The sequence below is a fragment of the Biomphalaria glabrata genome, chromosome 9 (assembly GCF_947242115.1).
Source record: "Biomphalaria glabrata chromosome 9, xgBioGlab47.1, whole genome shotgun sequence".
Classification (NCBI taxonomy): domain Eukaryota; kingdom Metazoa; phylum Mollusca; class Gastropoda; family Planorbidae; genus Biomphalaria; species Biomphalaria glabrata.
Genome location: NC_074719.1, coordinates 13,497,780 through 13,516,897, shown reverse-complemented (window position 1 = coordinate 13,516,897; position 19,118 = coordinate 13,497,780). Strand labels below are relative to the sequence as shown.

Genomic DNA, 19,118 nt, shown 5'->3' with positions numbered 1-19,118 from the left:
ATAATTTTTTATCTATTGATGTATGAATGTAAGGTACAATAAATAATTGCTTAAAGTATCCATTGGATTCGAAAAGGCTTGAGAGAGAAACAGCGTTAACAATTATTTAAGGGAACTAAACCCAACAAATTTAGCCCTATCTGTGAATACTAAAGGGTTAGTTTCCTTTGTTGGTATCAAACAAAATAATTATAAACCAATAATTAATTATCCCATTGGTTACCCTTTTTTTTATATTGATTCTTGATTTGCCTATGCCAATGAATAATTGTGCAAAGTTTCAACTTGATCCGAGACTGGGTGTGGGAGAAATGTCATGTACACACTTTTTACCAGACAGACAGACAGAGTTGATATGAGCTTTTTTTAAAAAAAAAGCAAAGTTCACTTTTCAGACTATGCTTATAGGCTTATAGGGCGGATGATGTGAAGGTCATTTGTTTCTTCTGTGGCCCACGGTTAACTAGGGTGTCATTATGTCATTAGACCAGCATAAAGACTATTAACGACCAACTCCTTTATTTTTCCCTAATTTATGTCAGGTATGCAGTAGAGCTAGGTGGACTCAAAGACGCCCAAAAGATCCTGAAATTGAAAATACAAATCTTCACAAGGAATCGAACCCGGGACTCCCAGGTTCGGAAGCCAAGCGCTTTACCGCTCAGGCAAGGCGCATCCAAGATGGTAAATGATTATCTTTCGACTCTCCTTTCGAATCTACTTACAGTTGCTACAGGCGTCTCCTAATTGATCAGACATCACTTCCTGTGAAAGCACTGCACGTGCTGTTTAAAAATAGCATCTTAGTTCATGGTACCACGTCTATGTACACACACCAACTACAAGCCATTGCTTATTGTTTATTGGAGCATATTACATTCAGTTTACATCAAGTATTTTTAAATGATAGCATTTCTCAATTCCTCTTGACTCATGTATGTTCATTATTTTTTTTTTTATCTGAAATGTCCATATCTAAATGTTTTAATCTAAATGTTATTATCTCTAAATGTTTTTATCTAGGTTTTACTATCTCAATGTCTCTATCTAGGTTTTACTATCTCAATGTCTCTATCTAGGTTTCTAACTAGGTTTTACTATCTAAATGTCTCTAGGTTTTACTATCTAAATGTCTCTAGGTTTTACTATCTAAATGTCTCTAAGTTTTACTATCTAAATGTTTCTTATGTTTTGACAGTACGACACGCTTATCTTGCTAGTTCTTAAGATTAAACGTTTTTTCAAAATTATATTTTACTAACAAAAAACAAATGTCTAGTTCAGAAGTACATGTGAACTCTTGACACTATTTCTCCCCCCCCCCTCTCCGCTGGCCAGTCGAGCTTCAGTCATCTAGCAGTGATCCAATCTAAGAAATCAATTTACTAAATGAAATGTTGCCTGTTGCGATCAAATCTCTTTCCAGGCAGACCAGCCCTGCCCAGTCGAGGAACAGTCCACACTCTTTATATAAGAAGATTAGAAAAGTAGAGAAACGCTCTATTGCCCTAATTGCTATTGACACACATAGACCTATATAAGCCTGTCTCAATAAATATACAAATGCATCAATAAATACACATATGCATCGATAAATATACGTATGCATCAATAAATATACATATGCATCAATAAATATACATATGCATCAATAAATATACATATGCATCAATAAATGCACAAATGTAGTTTGTGCCAGTCATACGTATGCAGCCTGTCTCAATGTATTTGAATAGAAAGTCTATGTTAAGTCATTCTTGGGCTATTTAATATGGATTTTTCACCTTATTGTCCATAATTTTCGTGCTATCAATATCTACTCTCGCGTATAACCACACACATCTACCCTCGCGTATAACCACACAGTCAGACACCCATAAGAAGACGAATGGTTTTAATACAAAGCAATGTCCATAACGAAGCTAAAGGAAGATGCCTAGAGGTATAAACAAGACCATAAAGAATGGAAGCACACAGTGCAGTGGCACTTCTAACGTGGAAATACATCAACTGGACTGAAATGTTATCATTACATTAGGAAGAAGAAATTTTGAGGTGGGGGGATCGGGGACTCCTAGCTTATTCGGAAATGCACTTTTTGTTAGTGGATTTTGAAACCAAGTTTATTAACAGCAATCTGCTCCTTATTTACTTTTTGATTCTTAAGATCCTGTTTACATTCCTTAAAATAGAGTAGATGAGATATGTCATAAGGTAGGGGCATAAAGGAAGGGTCTCGGATTGTAGATGCCATACACAACAGAAGCAGAAAGAAGGGTGAAAATGCAAGGGCGCCTGGTGATTACATATGCCCAACCTGCGACCGCAGCTGTGTATCAAGGATTAGCCTCCTTAGTCACACATGAAGTTGCAAAGGGAAAAGATCGTCTCTCGAGACGCAAAATGCCACAAAATGTAGGGGCGATATAGTGAGTCTTAAGGACAACCTAACAAACTTGCAAGGAGAATATTGGGGAAAATATTAAAATAAATAAACAAAAAAAATGTCAAGGACGCTATCTTAAAAGATACTTGTTATCTACTATATAAAAAAAAATTACAAAATATTTTGTACAGCTAAATAGAGCATTTAATATAAAATATAAAAATAAATATATAAATACAATAAATTAATTAAACTAATTAAATATAGCATGTCGGTGAGCCCAGGTTTGAACCATGCCCGGTGGTTTGGGCTAGGGAGTAACCATTTTTAATTCTGAAGGGGCATCCATAATATGTAATACAAACAAAAAAAAACAACAAACACTATCAAAACTCCGCACAACAAACATTGTTGTGAAGGTTTAAATTAATGATAATTAAAGAAAGTGTTAGTAAGATTGACAAACAACATCGATCTTGTTAAATCAATTTCAATCTTCTAGCAAGTGAATTATACACATTGAGCTAGATTCTAGAAACATGTTCATTCTCAGACTCACCTATTTTAGAAAGTTATCCACACGAAATTCCGGTCACTGGGTTCCTGTCCTAAATGTCACAAAATCTATGAACTGTGTGAAGTTAGCAACCTTCACCCCCCAAGTCAGCAGACGTTACAGCATTAAAAAAAAGTTTCGCCTTTTTCTTTTTTTTTTCTTTCTTTCGGCCAAGCGTGTCACGTCCTTTCCAAATAAACAACTAAACGAGCCTCGATGTCACAGCCGTCTGCTGAAACAAGTTTCTATAAGCCAAGTATGCATCAGTTAAGTTTGTAATATTCCGTTAGAACAAAGTCCACGTCTGACTGGGTGAGGCTGAAATTACTTCTGGGACACCTGAAGACATAAACACAATTTACAAATAAATTTGCATATTAATGAAGTATGGTGTATAGTGTAGATAGTGTATGTAAGTTAGGGCAATAGAAGAAACGTCTTTATTACACTGTATGTTTGGTTAAATAGACGCTCGGAAATAGTTGTACCAATAGTTGTCTCACAGACTCTCGGAAATAGTTGTACCAATAGTTGTCTCGCAGTCGAGAAGCAGAAATAGAAATGTTACTTAGAGAAATCACAATGAAAATAAAGATGAAGTTAATATGACAAAATCCTACGCGTTTTTATAAAGAAATATATTACAGATAAGAGTTTCAGACGAAGAAAATAATGTCATTTAAATACTCGCAATAAATCTTTTTGTTTCTTTCCTGCCTTCTCTCTTTCTTGTATCGTCCCCTACTCACAGCCGCACTCCCAAAGTCCATATACTCACTCTCACTCTCTCTTTCTCTCTCTAGTTATTCATATCTCCTCACTCTCTCTATCTCTGACCAACTCTCCTTCTTCCTATTCTCTCCCTTTCTCTCCCGCTCTCTATCACAAACTCCCCGCCCCCTCTCTCTCTCCCTCTCCAAATAACAACCTAGACTGCTTATAAAGTTTAAGTGGTATTAGAACAGTCTAATTCAATAAGAACAAAAAATACTAAAGAGTAGTGAAATTCGTTTTAAGCATTAATTCTTTCTCTGTTTCTGATCATCCTAACTCTATCCTGGCATCCATTGTTGTTCAAATAACCTGGCTAGCCCGATTACACGCATATGCAAGACCGGAAGAGCTACACTCAACGAACAATATTGAAAAGTCGCACACACAGAGACACACGGCCAACATATTCAAACTTAGCTTCAGTGTGATGTTTAGCCAGTGTGATCTGACATGATGTTTGGCCAGTGTGATCTGACGTGATGTTTAGCCAGTGTGATCTGACGTGATATTTAGCCAGTGTGATCTGACACTGACATGAGGTTTAGCCAGTGTCATCTGACAAGATGTTTAGCCAGTGTGATCTGACAAGATGTTTAGCCCGTGTGAACTGACATGATGTTTAGCCCGTGTGATCTGACATGATGTTTAGCCAGTGTGATCTGACATGATGTTTAGCCCGTGTGATCTGACATGATGTTTAGTCCGTGTGATCTGACACGATGTTTAGCCAGTGTGATCTGACAAGATGTTTAGCCTCTTCATTCACTGATCTAGATATTATCCTCTTTTAGAATTTGGTCCATAAATAGATAAGTCTCTCATTTGTAATGGCAATGTCGTCGATTCCGAAGATTAAGGATGAGTGCAGTCATTCACAAGACTACTCAAATCCAGTTGCGACCTGCATATTTTCCCGTATTTCATGCAGACAAAGCCGTTGTCTGCTGGCGGTCTATTTAAGTAATTCATTTGTAATAGCTGCATAAACCGCTAATCCAATGAAACCGATAGGCTGTATATAATTCTAATATAATAAAATGCTTTGATTGAGCTGTTGACTGTGTGTATTAAATCTACACAAGTGACAAAGAAATCAAAACGAATCATAAGAAATGTTGAGTTAGGTAGACATGTAGATTAAAATAGTGAAGACTTATGAAGAGAAACTAAAGAGAAGTCTTGTAGACTTGCGTAGACAGACTAGAGAGAGTAGACTTGTGTAGACAGACTAGAGAGAACTCATGAAGATCATAAGAAGGTCAAACTTTAGTATGCTCATGTAACATTGTATTGCGATGAAAATTAATATGCACAGTCACGTGAGAACGTAATGCTAATTAGGTGTGAGAGATTACAATAATCAATTCAATTCTCCGACACGGGTTTGGAGTCTTTGATGAAATGTCCCTTAATTATACCGTGACTAATAATGTTAATCCCATTTTGTTATTTAGTGGAAACGAAGTTTTAATTCTGAAGCATTTTAAAGTTCGAAACTATAACATGGTTGTTATATAGGTAAGACAACTTGGTAACCATGGCGATATAACGCAAACCATAATATCAGTGAATCAGAAAAACACAAATTGAAGACAACCTATGAAATGAACAGCCATGTCTGGGAAATGCTAAAACCTTATGTTGCTTTGGAGCAGTGCTCTACGTGTTGGTGTTTCAAGCAACAAAGAGGACATACATTAGCGAAGAAAGAAACTCTCTCTCTCTCTCTCTCTCTCTCTCTCTCTCTCTCTTTGTGTGGCATTTTACGTCTCATGAGACAATTTTTCCCTTGGCAACTTCTTATGTGGCTAAAGAGGCCAATCCTTGATACACAGCTGTGGTCACAGGTTGGGCATATGTGATCACCAGGCGCTGTTGCACTTTCACCCTTCTTTCTACTTCTGGTGTGTATGGCATCAGCAATCCAGGACACTTCCTTTATGCTTTCTCTCCATGTGGATCTAGCCTCTTTTTCTCAACTGTTAGTGACGATTTTTTGTCTGTCCAAAGGTTTTGTGTGAAGCGTCTAGTGTAGCAGCATTACCTTGTTGTCACCGCTGGCTAGCATCTGTGAAAAGGCAGCAATGTGTAAGTCTCTTTTGCCAGTACATAGCCTCTCCACAGCAAGTCCTATGTAGTACTTCCTCGTGGTGACAGACGGAAACTGAGACAGTAACACCTCAGGCTAATCTGCAAGGGTATAGGAGGAGATTTGGCCATAGTATGTGAGGAAGTCATGTCCCGTCGGTGTGCGGGCACGCCCTGCTGCCCACAAAAAAAAAACCCCATAATTATAGGTTAATAGCTGCACTGCCTTGTATGTGTGTCCCTTTAAAGTCTAAGGCGAAGGGGAGTAAATCCTAACAGAAAATCCGTTTTGGAAGCCCCTTGGGCTGTGGGACAGTGGCAAGAAAGAAGATGAACCAAAAAAATATTATATCAAAAGCAAGATATCCAACCTGCACAAGTCTTGAGAGTAGCCAGTTATTTTCAAAGTGACGACTTGACAACATTCAAAGGAAATGATATTGTGATACTCTTCCAACACTTTATTTTAACACTATAAGAAAATTAAAGTGTAAACAAAGGTGCATAAAGAGTCAAACGTCTGTCTTGATACCTACACAAAACTAAAGACTGGATAGTGGACATTTCTTAGAGAAGATACTGCACATCTTCTTCTCATTTCTGCATGTTGTCTTGTCTGTGGCGTAGTCTAACAACCAGCTGCCTGCAGGCTTCTCGGTTCTGTCCCTACGTCTTGCCCATCTGCTTGGCCACTGTATCCTTATCTCGGCGACATGTATTTCTGTGCCGTACAGTCTTTCCTTTGGGGGGGGGGGGGGGGGGTTCAGGTTAGGGCTTGTCTTGTGATGTTTTATGGAGGCTTGCCTTGTGATGTTTTATGGAGGCTTGCCTTGTGGTGTTTTATGGAGGCTTGCCTTGTAATGTTTTATGGAGGCTTGCCTTGTAATGTTTTATGGAGGCTTGCCTTGTAATGTTTTATGGAGGCTTGCCTTGTGATATTTTATGGAGGCTTGCCTTGTGATGTTTTATGGAGGCTTGCCTTGTGATGTTTTATGGAGGCTTGCCTTGTGATGTTTTATGGAGGCTTGCCTTGTAATATTTAAAGGAGGAAATGAATGTTCTGCAATACTGAGCATCAGCTATGGAATCCTTTTGCTATATTTTTTTGTTGTTTTATACGCTTCAGACTCTCTTCAGAAATGACAATCTGATCGTTCTAGCACAAAACTCCTACAGGACGGCGGGGAATAAACAGTTGGCAAAGTTTGAACTCAGAAACATCATGATGACAGTCCAGAGCGCAGTATCTACTAAGCATCGCCATGTCGAGTAGCATTATCTTGTAATTAATGAACATAATTGATTGGAAGATCATGAGGTAACGCTTTCACCCCCCCTCCTCTCCTACGTCGTTTTTCTAAACCAATATTTACCTCTTAGGACACGCCCTACGACAATATTATGGCATTGACATCTAATTATTTTGTCAATATACAATGGCAATGACAGCAACGTCCAAGCCAATCGATACACCATCCGACGTCTTGGCAGGGAGATTGGTTACGCAGACAGCCATTTAAGATAGAAACATCTACATCATCATGACCTCAGAGGAACCAGTCAATAACTTAAGAAGCAGGAGACATAGATCTAGACATCTACAGTGCTGATGTTGCGTACACATAGATCTAGACATCTACAGTGCTGATGTTATGTACACATAGATCTAGACACCTACAGTGCTGATGTTATGTACACATAGATCTAGACATCTACAGTGCTGATGTTACGTACACATAGATCTAGACATCTACAGTGCTGATGTTACGTACACAAAGATCTAGACATCTACAGTGCTGATGTTACGTACACATAGATCTAGACATCTGCTGATGTTCTTGTAAATACTTATTTACCCGTAAAAACTGAGTGTCAGACCGTGTGGTGGAGATTGGGTGGAGATGTTGTTATTGTTGTTTAACCCAAGCTAGCAAAACAGAACAAAAAAACTAAGTTCGTTAAACCGAACAAAAAAAAAGAGAGAGAGTAATATTGTATACATATATCGTGATAATATAAAATATGCATATATTTTCATGGTAAATCTAGCTTGGTAACAATCATAATGATTTTCAAACTATTGTACCGGTATTCATGAAAATTAAGACCAATTGCCTATCATTTAAATTTTATATATTAATTAAGTTTTATATAATCCTTATATTATAGGTCGGAAAATTTTACCTCTAAAGCAGGAGTGAGCAAAGTACGTCACTCGGACACATGCAGAATTTAGGTGAGCCCTTACATCATATGTAGATTTATATGTATGTACAAAATGCTTATATAAATAAATAATCTTCAATATCTATATATATAAACTAATGAAGCTTCTGATGCTTATGGTGAAAAGGCTTAAGAAACATTGGTTATTCTAATTGGCAATATGTCGAAACATTCAGTCAAAGACGCAAACTGAGGCCAGTATTTTTTCAGCGCTATGAAGAACTGTGTTGAAAGTGTTGAGTTGGCATGGAACAATTAGGCAAGTGTAACAACTGATGACGCCCGTGATTTGCTTGGGAAAAACAAAGGTTTGTTTGGAACAATAGAGAACAATATCCCAACCATAAACTTTACATGGAAAAAGTTTATACAAAGCTTCATTAAATATTAAGCATGTGATTCAGATTACAATCTCAGGGATAATACTTATCAGAGCTAGGAGTCTAAACCACATGCAGTGGCAGTTCCTAGAAGTACTTGAAGATTTGGAAATTAAACATTCTGACGTTCGGTAACACAGTAGCATGCTTGCATAGCATAGGCAAAGTATTGAGAAGAATATGGAATCTCAAGGAAGAAACTGTTATGTCCCTTGAAGGATATTGACTGTTACCCTTTTTTTTTTTTACTAACATTTCTAAATTGTTGATCACCTTTGCTATCTCGGCTCCATCATATCCAACAACACTCTACTGGATAAAGACATTAACAACAGGATAGCCAAGGCTATGGCCACCATGTCACGGTTGCAGAAAAGAGTCTGGAACAACATATTGCTGACTAACAGTACTAAAGCCTTAGTCTACCGGACCTGTGTGATGAGCACTTTGCTATACGGGAGTGAAACATGGTCAACCTACTCATAGCAGAAAAAAAAATGAATGTCTTCCACCTCCGATGCCTAAGGCGTATCTTTAAAATAAGGTGGCAAGATAAAATAACCAATGAGGAAGTGCCACGAAGAGCAGGGTGCCAGGAAGTCCGCAGTGTTAAAAGCAGCTGACGCCTTGGCTGGCTTGGCCACGTTCGTAGAATGCCAGTAGGTCTACTTCCACAAGACATTCTGTATGGCGATCTAATAGAAGGCAGAAGAGCCGCTGGTCGCCAACTTTTACGGTATACGGATGTATGCAAACGCGACATAAAACTCTCTTCAAAATCGACACTGGCAGCTGGTAAAAAGTAGCACTGAATAGATCCACATGGAGAGAGAGCATGAAGGAAGGATCTCGGACTGCAGATGCCATACACAACAGGAGCAGAAAGAAGGGTGAAAATGCAACGGCGCTTGGTGATTATATATGCACAACCTGCGATCGCAGCCTTGTATCAAGGATTGGCCTCTTTAGTCACACAAGAAGTTGCTAAGGGAAAAGATCGTCTCTCGAGACGTAAAATGGCAAAAAAAAAAATTCTAATAAAGAGAGGAAGACAGACATTATTTTTGTCATTGCCGTTATTACAATGCTATGTGTGCACATGTATGTGCATCTTTTCAAACAAAGCTTTCTCATTTCTTCAAGCAAGCAAAAACAGGCTCGTCCTTTTCCTATGCTGAAAGGTGAAATGATTTTAAGTAGATTGGTTGAAAAGTACAAGACTTATTTTCATTGATTGTGGAATTTGAAAGCAAATTTTAAGTCGTCAAGAACCTTGAACCAGTTGTTAATACCCGTCAGTTCACCATTTTGAATCGTTTCACAAGAAGTTTTGCCTTAAGTGTTTGGTATTCTAATCAAAACGCATTTTTTAAAAACTACTTTGAATAAATAAAAGCCAATTTTGAAGTAACTCATAAATACTAAATTTTGATTTATTTCAACATAATGTTCAAATAATAATGTTATAAACCTGGTGGTGGCACAAACGGGAGTAGTGGTGTGTGTGTAGTCAGCCGACGCAAATCGCCCCAGGCCAGCGCTAGACGAGCGGTCAACCGTGACGAGTTACGACTGTCAGCCGAGACGAGTGTCAACACGGCGGTTCGGGAAGGATCGACGGCGGTCCGGGAAGGATCGACGTCGTGAACAGAGCTCAGGAGCGTCACGAGAGTTGTAGTCATCTGACCACCTAGAAACGTCGAGCGGCGTTCTGTCCGGTTCGAGAAGGCCAGTAGTGACCCTATATAAGAGCGGAGGTGTCGCAGTCAAGACGGTTCACGGCAGGGGTTCAGAGCCCGGTTCACTACACTCCGGTTGACTACAGCACAGTTCAGCGGTGTGGTTCTGTACGGAGCATTACGACGGTTCAGTGCGGAGTACTGTCAAGTACAGTTGAGGCGAACGGCGTCTTGATCTTGGTCTGTGATCGAGTCCGACACAACGAGCCTAGTGTGTGAAGTCAGTCCTGAACTGTTGAACCCAGTGCAAGCCGGAATGAGACGGAGAGGCCAGTGCAAGAGTTGATACGGCGGAAAGGTGTTATCGGAGAGATATTTGTACAGTGTAAGAGTTGCCAATTGTACAGTATTGGCTGTTATTTATTCAACCATTAAAGCGTTACGTTACTTTGGAGCACTGAGTTGTCAAGTTCTTTAAGTTGGTGGTGTGTGGTGCAGTTTGCAGAGAGCCTGGATAGTGAGATTCGTAACATATTTTAGTTTTCATCATTTTGTCACAATTCTAATTAATTTAACTAATTAATTAATTGCCACAAGACATGACCTACATGTACATGAGGTGACCATATGCATTTAGTTTTAAATTGAAAAAGGAAGCTTCTTCTTGCACTATCGAGATATATGGTAATGATCCTTTGTAGAGATCCCCCTTAGATAAGCTTGTTTTTATCATGTAGATAGATATAAGTCCTGTAAACTAGTTAGGCTCTAACAACTTTGACTAAAGTGTCTTCAACAAGCAAATATTTAAAAATATCTTAAAAACAAAAAAAGAAGCTTATCTAAGGGGAAGAACCGCAACATTACTGCCAAATTTCTCTCAATACTGTAGGAATAAGCTCACTTTTTCTTTATCAAACAAAATTACTTAATTACCACTAATTGATTAACTATTTGGTTTATTGTTTTATTGATTCATGTATTGTCATCGACTGTGAATAATTGTGTTAAAATTAAAATTTCATCCGAGAATGGGGCGCGGAAGAATTAACGTGTCCAAAATGTAATAAGTTGAATATATGCACATATGTTTTTTTTTTTCTCTTTTTTTTTACCAAACAAAATAATTAATTACCAATAATTAATTAACTAATTTTTTTTGATAGATTCATGTTTTGTTAGGTACAATTACTGATAGTGTAAAGTTTCAACTTGATCCGAGTTTGGGCGTGGGAGAAATAGCGTATTTAAAAATTGTATCGGACAGACAGACAGACAGACAGAGTTGATAAAAGCTTTGTAAAAAGCACTTTCGGTGTTGCTCGACATCGTCTGGACAGTTGTCTAAAAGGAAGCATACATCAAACGCTGTGTCTTGCTCCAGGAACCTCGCTCTCGTGTAATAAACACGACAACAACTGAGCTCCGCTCAGAGGGCTTAAAAAGTTCAGTTGGCTGGAAATCAATGCTATCAACATGGCGTCAGAGTCCATTGAAGAACAAGTCACGTGACAAGGTTTCAGTGTGGCAAGGAATAGAAGATCCCTTGTGGGTCTGAGTCGAATGTGTGAAGGAATGTCTAAATATAGCAATAAAGAGAGACTTAAGAAATCGGGTCAACGTGCATGTCTTCAAAGAAAAACAAAATTCGAAATTTGTAAGACAAAGTCGTGGAATTCCATTAAATACTCTAGAAATAAACGTTAACATACGAATAGACTAACAAAATGTCCGATATGGTCCTAACGCCGCCATTGACTTCTTACATTATTTGTTATTCCAATGGTGTCAAAGGTCAAACTTCTCCTAGTTAAGGAAATGAAACAGGTCGTAGGTCACTTCCGTTCTATAATTATTGAAAGGAAATCAAGGTGAATGGACTTTGGTTCTAGCATTCAATTCAATTAGGTTTTGTTGAACACGGCCTTAGATCTCACAGACAATACGACCTATCTATAGCACACAGTCAAACGTGAAACATGTGTGAAGAGGCAGACTTTGGAAACAGGAACACTTATGTACAGTGTTCTATACGTTTTTGTATTTAAAAAACAAACATAACATATTTGTATATGTAATGAACATTTTTTTTAAAAGTCACAGACTGGGGAAGGGGGGGGGGGCAGGTGACCTAAGGAAGGTGAAGGACGCGCCCTACATTTTTCGACACCATATATAATTTCTGGAAATGATTCCTCCCTAATCTCGGAGTCGATTCAAAGTGGTGAGATATTTGATGTTCTGTGATGTCACGTGATGTTTCGTGGTCTTAGATGATGTTCTATGGTGGTATTTGATGGTATTGGTTGTTTCATGGTATTATTTCATGTTTCGTGTGTGATGTTTTATGGTGTTCTGTGATGCATATGATGTTCTGAAATGTTTGTTGCTATGTGATGTTGTGATGTTTGTTGCTATGTGAGGTTTACCGTTTCGTTTGAGATCTTAATAAATGATATCCATTCATTAAAAACTATCTTAAAAACATTATAGAAAATCATATACCAACAGTGTACACTCTAGATATAATAAATAAATGCAGTTTAATAATAGATTAAAGAAGCTTTGTAAACAGAAGGAAAACCTATATAGAAAATTTAAAGAAACTAAGGCAGAAAGATTTTATAAAAAAAAAAGTATATAAAAATTAAACACCTAACCCAAAAAGTAAGCAGACATCTGCAGAGTGAATACATAAACAATGTAATATCTAAAGATAACAACAAAAACTTATGGTCATACATTAAGTCTTAGAAAATGGAAACAACAGGCATAACGCCATTAAAAGGAGAAGATAACATAACACATAATGATAATGAAACTAAAGCTAACATACTAAATAAATATACTTTGCATCTGCATTCTCAGCCCCAGGAGAAAATGACATATTACTTAATTTGAACCAAGTAGACAACATAGGAGATATAGAAGTACAAGAAAGGGAATCCAAAAACTATTAGCCAACATCAAACCGAATAAAGAATCTGGACTTGATGGTATTCCAGATAGATTACTCAAAAGAACTAAGCAATGAGCTAGCACCAGTGTTCAAAATACTTTTTCAGGCATCTCTTAAGCAGGACAGAGTACCAAGGGACTGGAAAGATGCATATGTCACCCCCCCCCCTTATTTAAAAAGGAGAAAAATCTGACCCAAGGAAACTACAGACCAGTATTACTTACCAGCATCACATATAAAATCCTAGCACAGATAATATGTAGCAACATCATAAACCACTTAGACAAACATAATGTCCTTACTCCATACTAACATGCTTTAGGAAATATAGATCATGTGAAACACAACTAATAGGACTAATTGATGATTTTTTAAAGGTTTAGATAATAGTGAGCAAATAGATGCTATCTTATTAGATTTTTCCAAGGCTTTTGACAAATTTCACCACCATAGCTTGCTTATAAAATTAAAATATTTCGGCATTAGTGGTCCATTGCATCAGTGGATTAAAGATTTTCTGATAGGGAGAGAACAAACTGTAATAATAAACTGCTCTAAATCAACACCGATAACAGTAAACTCAGGTGTACCTCAAGAAACTGTCTTAGATTCACTACTATTCTTAATTTACATAAACGATTTACCAAATTGCATTAGTTCTGGAACAAAAGTCAGATTATTTGCAGACGATTGCATAATATATAGAACAATAAAAACAACACAAGATACAGAAATTTTACAAAGAGAATTAGATGAATTACAGAATTGGGAATCAAATTGGAGCATGTCTTTCCACCCAGAAAAATGTCAGTTGTTAAGAGTAACAAAAAAAAACTAAAACAAATTAATTCCACTTATCTTATTCATGGTAAACCAGTAACACAGACTAAAAATGCAAAATACCTAGGGGTTATAATAAATGAAAGAACTGTCATGGAATCCACATATTGATGAAACCATGAAAAAATCAAACAAAGCATTAGGATTTATTAAAAGAAATTTTTAAAAATCAAATAAGAACATAAAACTAAAATGTTATTTAACCCTGGTTAGGCCAATAATAGAATATGCATCCTCTGTTTGGGACCCCTCAACCCAAGAAAACATTAAGAAACTGGAACAGACACAAAATAGAGCAGTGCGATTCATAACAAACGAATATTCACATTTGACTAGAGTAACACCTTTAGTAAAATCACTTAATTTAGAAAGCCTTCAGGACAGAAGACTCAAAAGTAAAGTAGCAATTATACATAAAACACTGAACCATAATCTTCAAATAAAAAACAAAATTTAATAAAATACTCAGAAAGACACAAAGATAAAGGCATGTTCCTCATCCCATATGCTAGGACAAATTTGTACAAATGCTCCTTCTTCCCTAGTGCTATTAGAGCATGGAATGGGTTGCCAGAGCTATCCAGGAAAACCAGTGACTTGGCAGAATTTAAGTCATTGGTTAATATGCATGACTAAATGCATGACGCGCAGTACGTAAACATCTTTTTTGAAGTAACGTCTGTATCATATACGATAAGAAGATTGACCAATGACCAACAGTTCTGATTAAGCACTCATCCGAGAAAGTATTTTCAGACTTGTCTTTGAACAAATACATATGTTCAGTCATAACATTTCATTTCGTGGGTGTTTATTTTAGGTCTTAATATAATATAAAACGTTTATTACCAACAATTTACTTTTTGATTGGCCTCGGGGCATATAATATTTATGTTCCAGAACATAACAAGCTTTTTTTTTTTAAGCCAAAGTTTGTTCACTCCTACCCCATTAAACAATTCGATAACTCTGACCATTTAGAACTCGGCTGCATACCAGTGTATGCCACTCTCTGTAACCATATATTCCATGAGCCCCAACACAATGGTAAAACTTTTTTACGTAATGTGTGTCAGAAAACTGTGGGCAATGCGTTTTTTTCCCTTGATATATTATTGAATTTTGGTCTTCAGGATACAGGATTTTAAAATCAATACATCGTCACTGGATGAGATGGGAAAAAAAGTCTGGATTAAATTGCCTTTTTTTTATTTTGTGGAAGCTATAAATTAGAATTTTTTTTTCTGTGACCATATCTTTGTGTACTCAAATAGCAAACAAGAGAGAGAAAAAAACTCAACAGGGCCTGTAGAGAACTGAACTAGTAGGACTCGGGACTTCGGGAGTGCGTTGGGAAAAGGGGGGGGGGGTTCGTCTGATATTTGACGTCAATTTAGTCTACACCACCCTAAAAAGCGGAACCCAACCCCACCCCGACAGGAGTCATGATTTTTATTGTTTCTTCGTAATTTTCAAGAGGTCTTTTTTTTTTTTTTTTCGTAAAGTCAAGTAAGACTTTTTGTTATTTAATGACATCAGACTTCTTGTTGAAAAAAATATTAAATATGAAAGCAATTTTTTTCCTGTCATTTAAAAACTACACCAATAACACTAGTATGAAAATAAATGAGCTGATATCTAGTGACTATTGACTAATCCGTCGCCTCTGGCTGAGTTTGATCAGCTGACATTTAGCGTTGTAGTCATTGCCTACGGAGCAGGGGAGGGCAAGACTGAGTTCAGAAGAAAGGGGGAGGTAGGAGCTTGGAGGTTTGAGCCGTGACCTCCGTGACTATGTCGAAGGCGCCGATTGAGCTACCACAACTAGTGTAAGCCTATATTCCGGTTAATCTTCGCTTGCAGTTTATTTTATTAGGTCTATAACTAATTTTAAAGAAAGAAAGAGTGCATCTTTAGTTTCTTTTTACAAGCGTCAGATACTTTAGCTAATTGACGTATGCGCGTCTGGTTTCACCACTATGTTGGAGAGATCAAATAGCGTCACTATATAAAAGACTTTTGGGCGAAGTGCAAAGGTTTTAAAATGGAACGTGGGCAGCAGAAGACATTGTTTCAATCAGTGATTAATGAACTATGTGAAGAAAGTGTTCAAGTCTAGGGTTTCTGGGTTTTGAATTTGTTTGAAATATTGTGTAGCGAGAAGCGCCTATGCTGGGAGCATGTTCTGAACCATTAGACACAAGTTGCCATGACATTAGGACCTTTGATAAGAGATAGAGATTTAACTCTTTGTAACTTGCGATGAGGCTTTCAACTACACGACCACAAACACAAACATACTTTCAACAGCTCAAACACAGACACAAACATACTTTCAACAGCTCAAACACAGACACAAACATACTTTCAACAGCTCAAACACAGACACAAACATACTTTCAACAACTCAAACACAGACACAAACATACTTTCAACAGCTCAAACACAGACACAAACATACTTTCAACAGCTCAAACACAGACACACTAAATCAATAAACCACCAAGTCAGCGGCAACGAAAAAAAAAGTAAGTTGCATTAAATTTTTTTTTTTTTTATTTCTAGGAAATTGATGTCTAAACTTTTCATGTAAATTTATAACACATGTTTACGGATATATAGGATAACATGTTTGGGCTCTGAAAATGTATTATTGTAGCATGTAACATTGTGTAGAGTCGGATGGCGCTGTGAAGAGATGGAGGCAGGTTGAGATATTACGTGTATTATTTACGTAACCAAAGACCATGTACTTTTAAATAAAATATTACGTAGTTAGATTGGTCTCTTGTTCGGGGTATTTTTATGATTATTTTCGGTTGTAATAAAATGACTGCTAATCATTAGTTGCTGATTATAAACTTTAATAAAACAAAGAACACGTATAATCACGACCATTTAGCAGTTGTATTTTAAATAAAATGTGTTGTATTTGTAATAGCAATATTTTTATGCTATTTAAACGATTAATATTCAAATTTGAATAGAGTAACACCATTAGTAGTATTACTAAACTTAAAAACACTTCTGGACAGAAGAATAAATAGTAAAGCAGTTATAATACAGAAAAGACTGAACCATAATTTACAAAGAGACAAACATAACATTATTACATTCACGCATTCGCTTTACTGATCACACTATTTAATTGTTTAAATGTTTCTAATACACTATACCAGTGATAGGCTTGATTAGGGCCTTGTAGAAGGATGGATAGTGAATAGACTGCTAATTAAACGACGGATAGATTATAGATAGATTATCGATTCCTCATCTGTAAGTAAACATCAGTGGAAGTATTCACTAGTTTATTGAAGTATATTTAATTGTTGTGTCCCTTGGATGTGTTTGGACACGCGTTTAGAATAAGTGTAATAGTATCAAACAGACAACACACACAAACTCCAAGCCAGGATAGAGAACGTGAGAGTAGAACTACGTCTGCATATAAACAGAAACACTTGATGCACATGTAACAGGCCAATCCAAAGTATTCATTAATCTAGAAAGTTAAAGTTCTTGTAAGGTCGCTCCACCCCAGCCCCTATCTCCAGCAGCTCTTCACAATCGATAGATCTAGATCATAACTTACATTCCATTAGGGGAAAAAAAAAAAGAAGAAAAAAAATGCCGAGGTCTTGATGTGAAGGCTGAGGTCCACTGTGATCACGTGACCAGAAACTGAAACTAACGGCTCCTTGTTGCGCCACAACCCACACGAGCACAAACCACACACACACACACACAATGATCCAGAAGGAGGGAAATAGACCTGCATCTATAAAAAAAAATGTTGTGTGTGTGTGTGTTTAAATTGATCTACCTCAATGCCTGACACAAGAGATGGCTGCTACACAACAGGGGCCTGCACAAAGCATAGAGGAGGCGTTCTCTCTCTCTGTCTCCCCAGCCCCCCCCCCCCTTATTCTTCCATTACATTTTCATCTCAACTCCCCCCACCCTTTTTTTTTCCTCCTTTCCTCCTCGCCCCACCACACGCCCCATGTATTCAACTATTTTTGTTTAGATTTCCTCGGTCTTTGGGTACCACAGATTGGGAAATACCGGCTGCTAAAAATAGTTTGATTCTAATAGAAGGAAACGGTGCCCAGTTTCAAAGTAGGTCAAAATGAGGGCTTGCTTTTATTCCAATTTGTTCTGACAGGCCAACTCTCCCCCAAGGAAAATTGGTTCAGATAAATACATAAAGAAGAACATGGGACGGAGGGAAATGGAGAGAAAGAGAAAGGAACTGACTACATGGCATATGAAAGTCCAGATGTTCAATCTATGTGGCCGTAAGTTTGCGTTAGAAAGACTGCTTTACATTGAGCGATTCTATACGAACTTTTATGTTCTTCTAGGACTTTTTAGGATCTTTTATGTTCTTCTGTGACTTGTTATGATGTTTTATGTTCTTCTAGGACTTTTTATGATGTTTTATGTTTTTCTTGGACTTTTTATGATGTTTTATGTTCTTCTAGGACTTTTTATGATGTTTTATGTTCTTCTAGGACTTTTTATGATGTTTTATGTTCTTCTAGGACTTTTTATGATGTTTTATGTTCTTCTAGGACCTTTTATGATGTTTTATGTTCTTCTTGGACTTGTTATGATCTTTAATGTTCTTCTGTGACTTTTATGATTTTGCATGTTCTTCTAGGACTTTTATGATCTTTTATGACCTTTTGTTTAATGAAATTGTTCCTTGTTCCTATCGGTATATTTCTTCGTCTACTTTTATACAAGATATAATATTATCTGATTCAACAATAGTCGGATTCAAAATATTATCTGATTCAACAATAGTCGGATTCAAAATATTATCTGATTCAACTATAGTCGGATTCAAAATATTATATGATTCAACAATAGTCGGATTCAAAATATTATATGATCCAACTATAGTCGAATTCAAAATATTATATGATTCAACAATAGTCGGATTCGAAATATTATATGATTCAACTATAGCCGGATTCGAAATATTATCTGATTCAACTATAGTCGAATTCATAATATTATATGATTCAAATATTATCTGATTCAAACATAATCTGCGAGGATTCAATGAAAAGTGAATGTAAGAGCTGATAACAAATATCAAATCGGTAACTTGATATAAGATGATAAGATACTAGAATACATGGATGTACGATACTTGAATACACGGATATAGCATGTCTGATAAATTATCATACCAGCCTAAGCAGACGCTAAGGAAGTATCA

At 36.9% G+C, this 19,118-nt stretch overlaps 1 protein-coding gene across 1 annotated transcript in view; it reads right to left on the bottom strand.

Annotated features, from left to right (window-relative positions):
* The window catches only part of LOC106064856 (uncharacterized), a 75,598-nt gene that overhangs the window by 56,155 nt on the left and 325 nt on the right, over positions 1 to 19,118 (bottom strand). Inside the window, exon 2 of the mRNA XM_056041184.1 lies at positions 2,946 to 3,281. The gene's annotated coding sequence lies outside the window, so the exon portion shown is untranslated. The remainder of the gene's footprint in view (positions 1 to 2,945; positions 3,282 to 19,118) is intronic.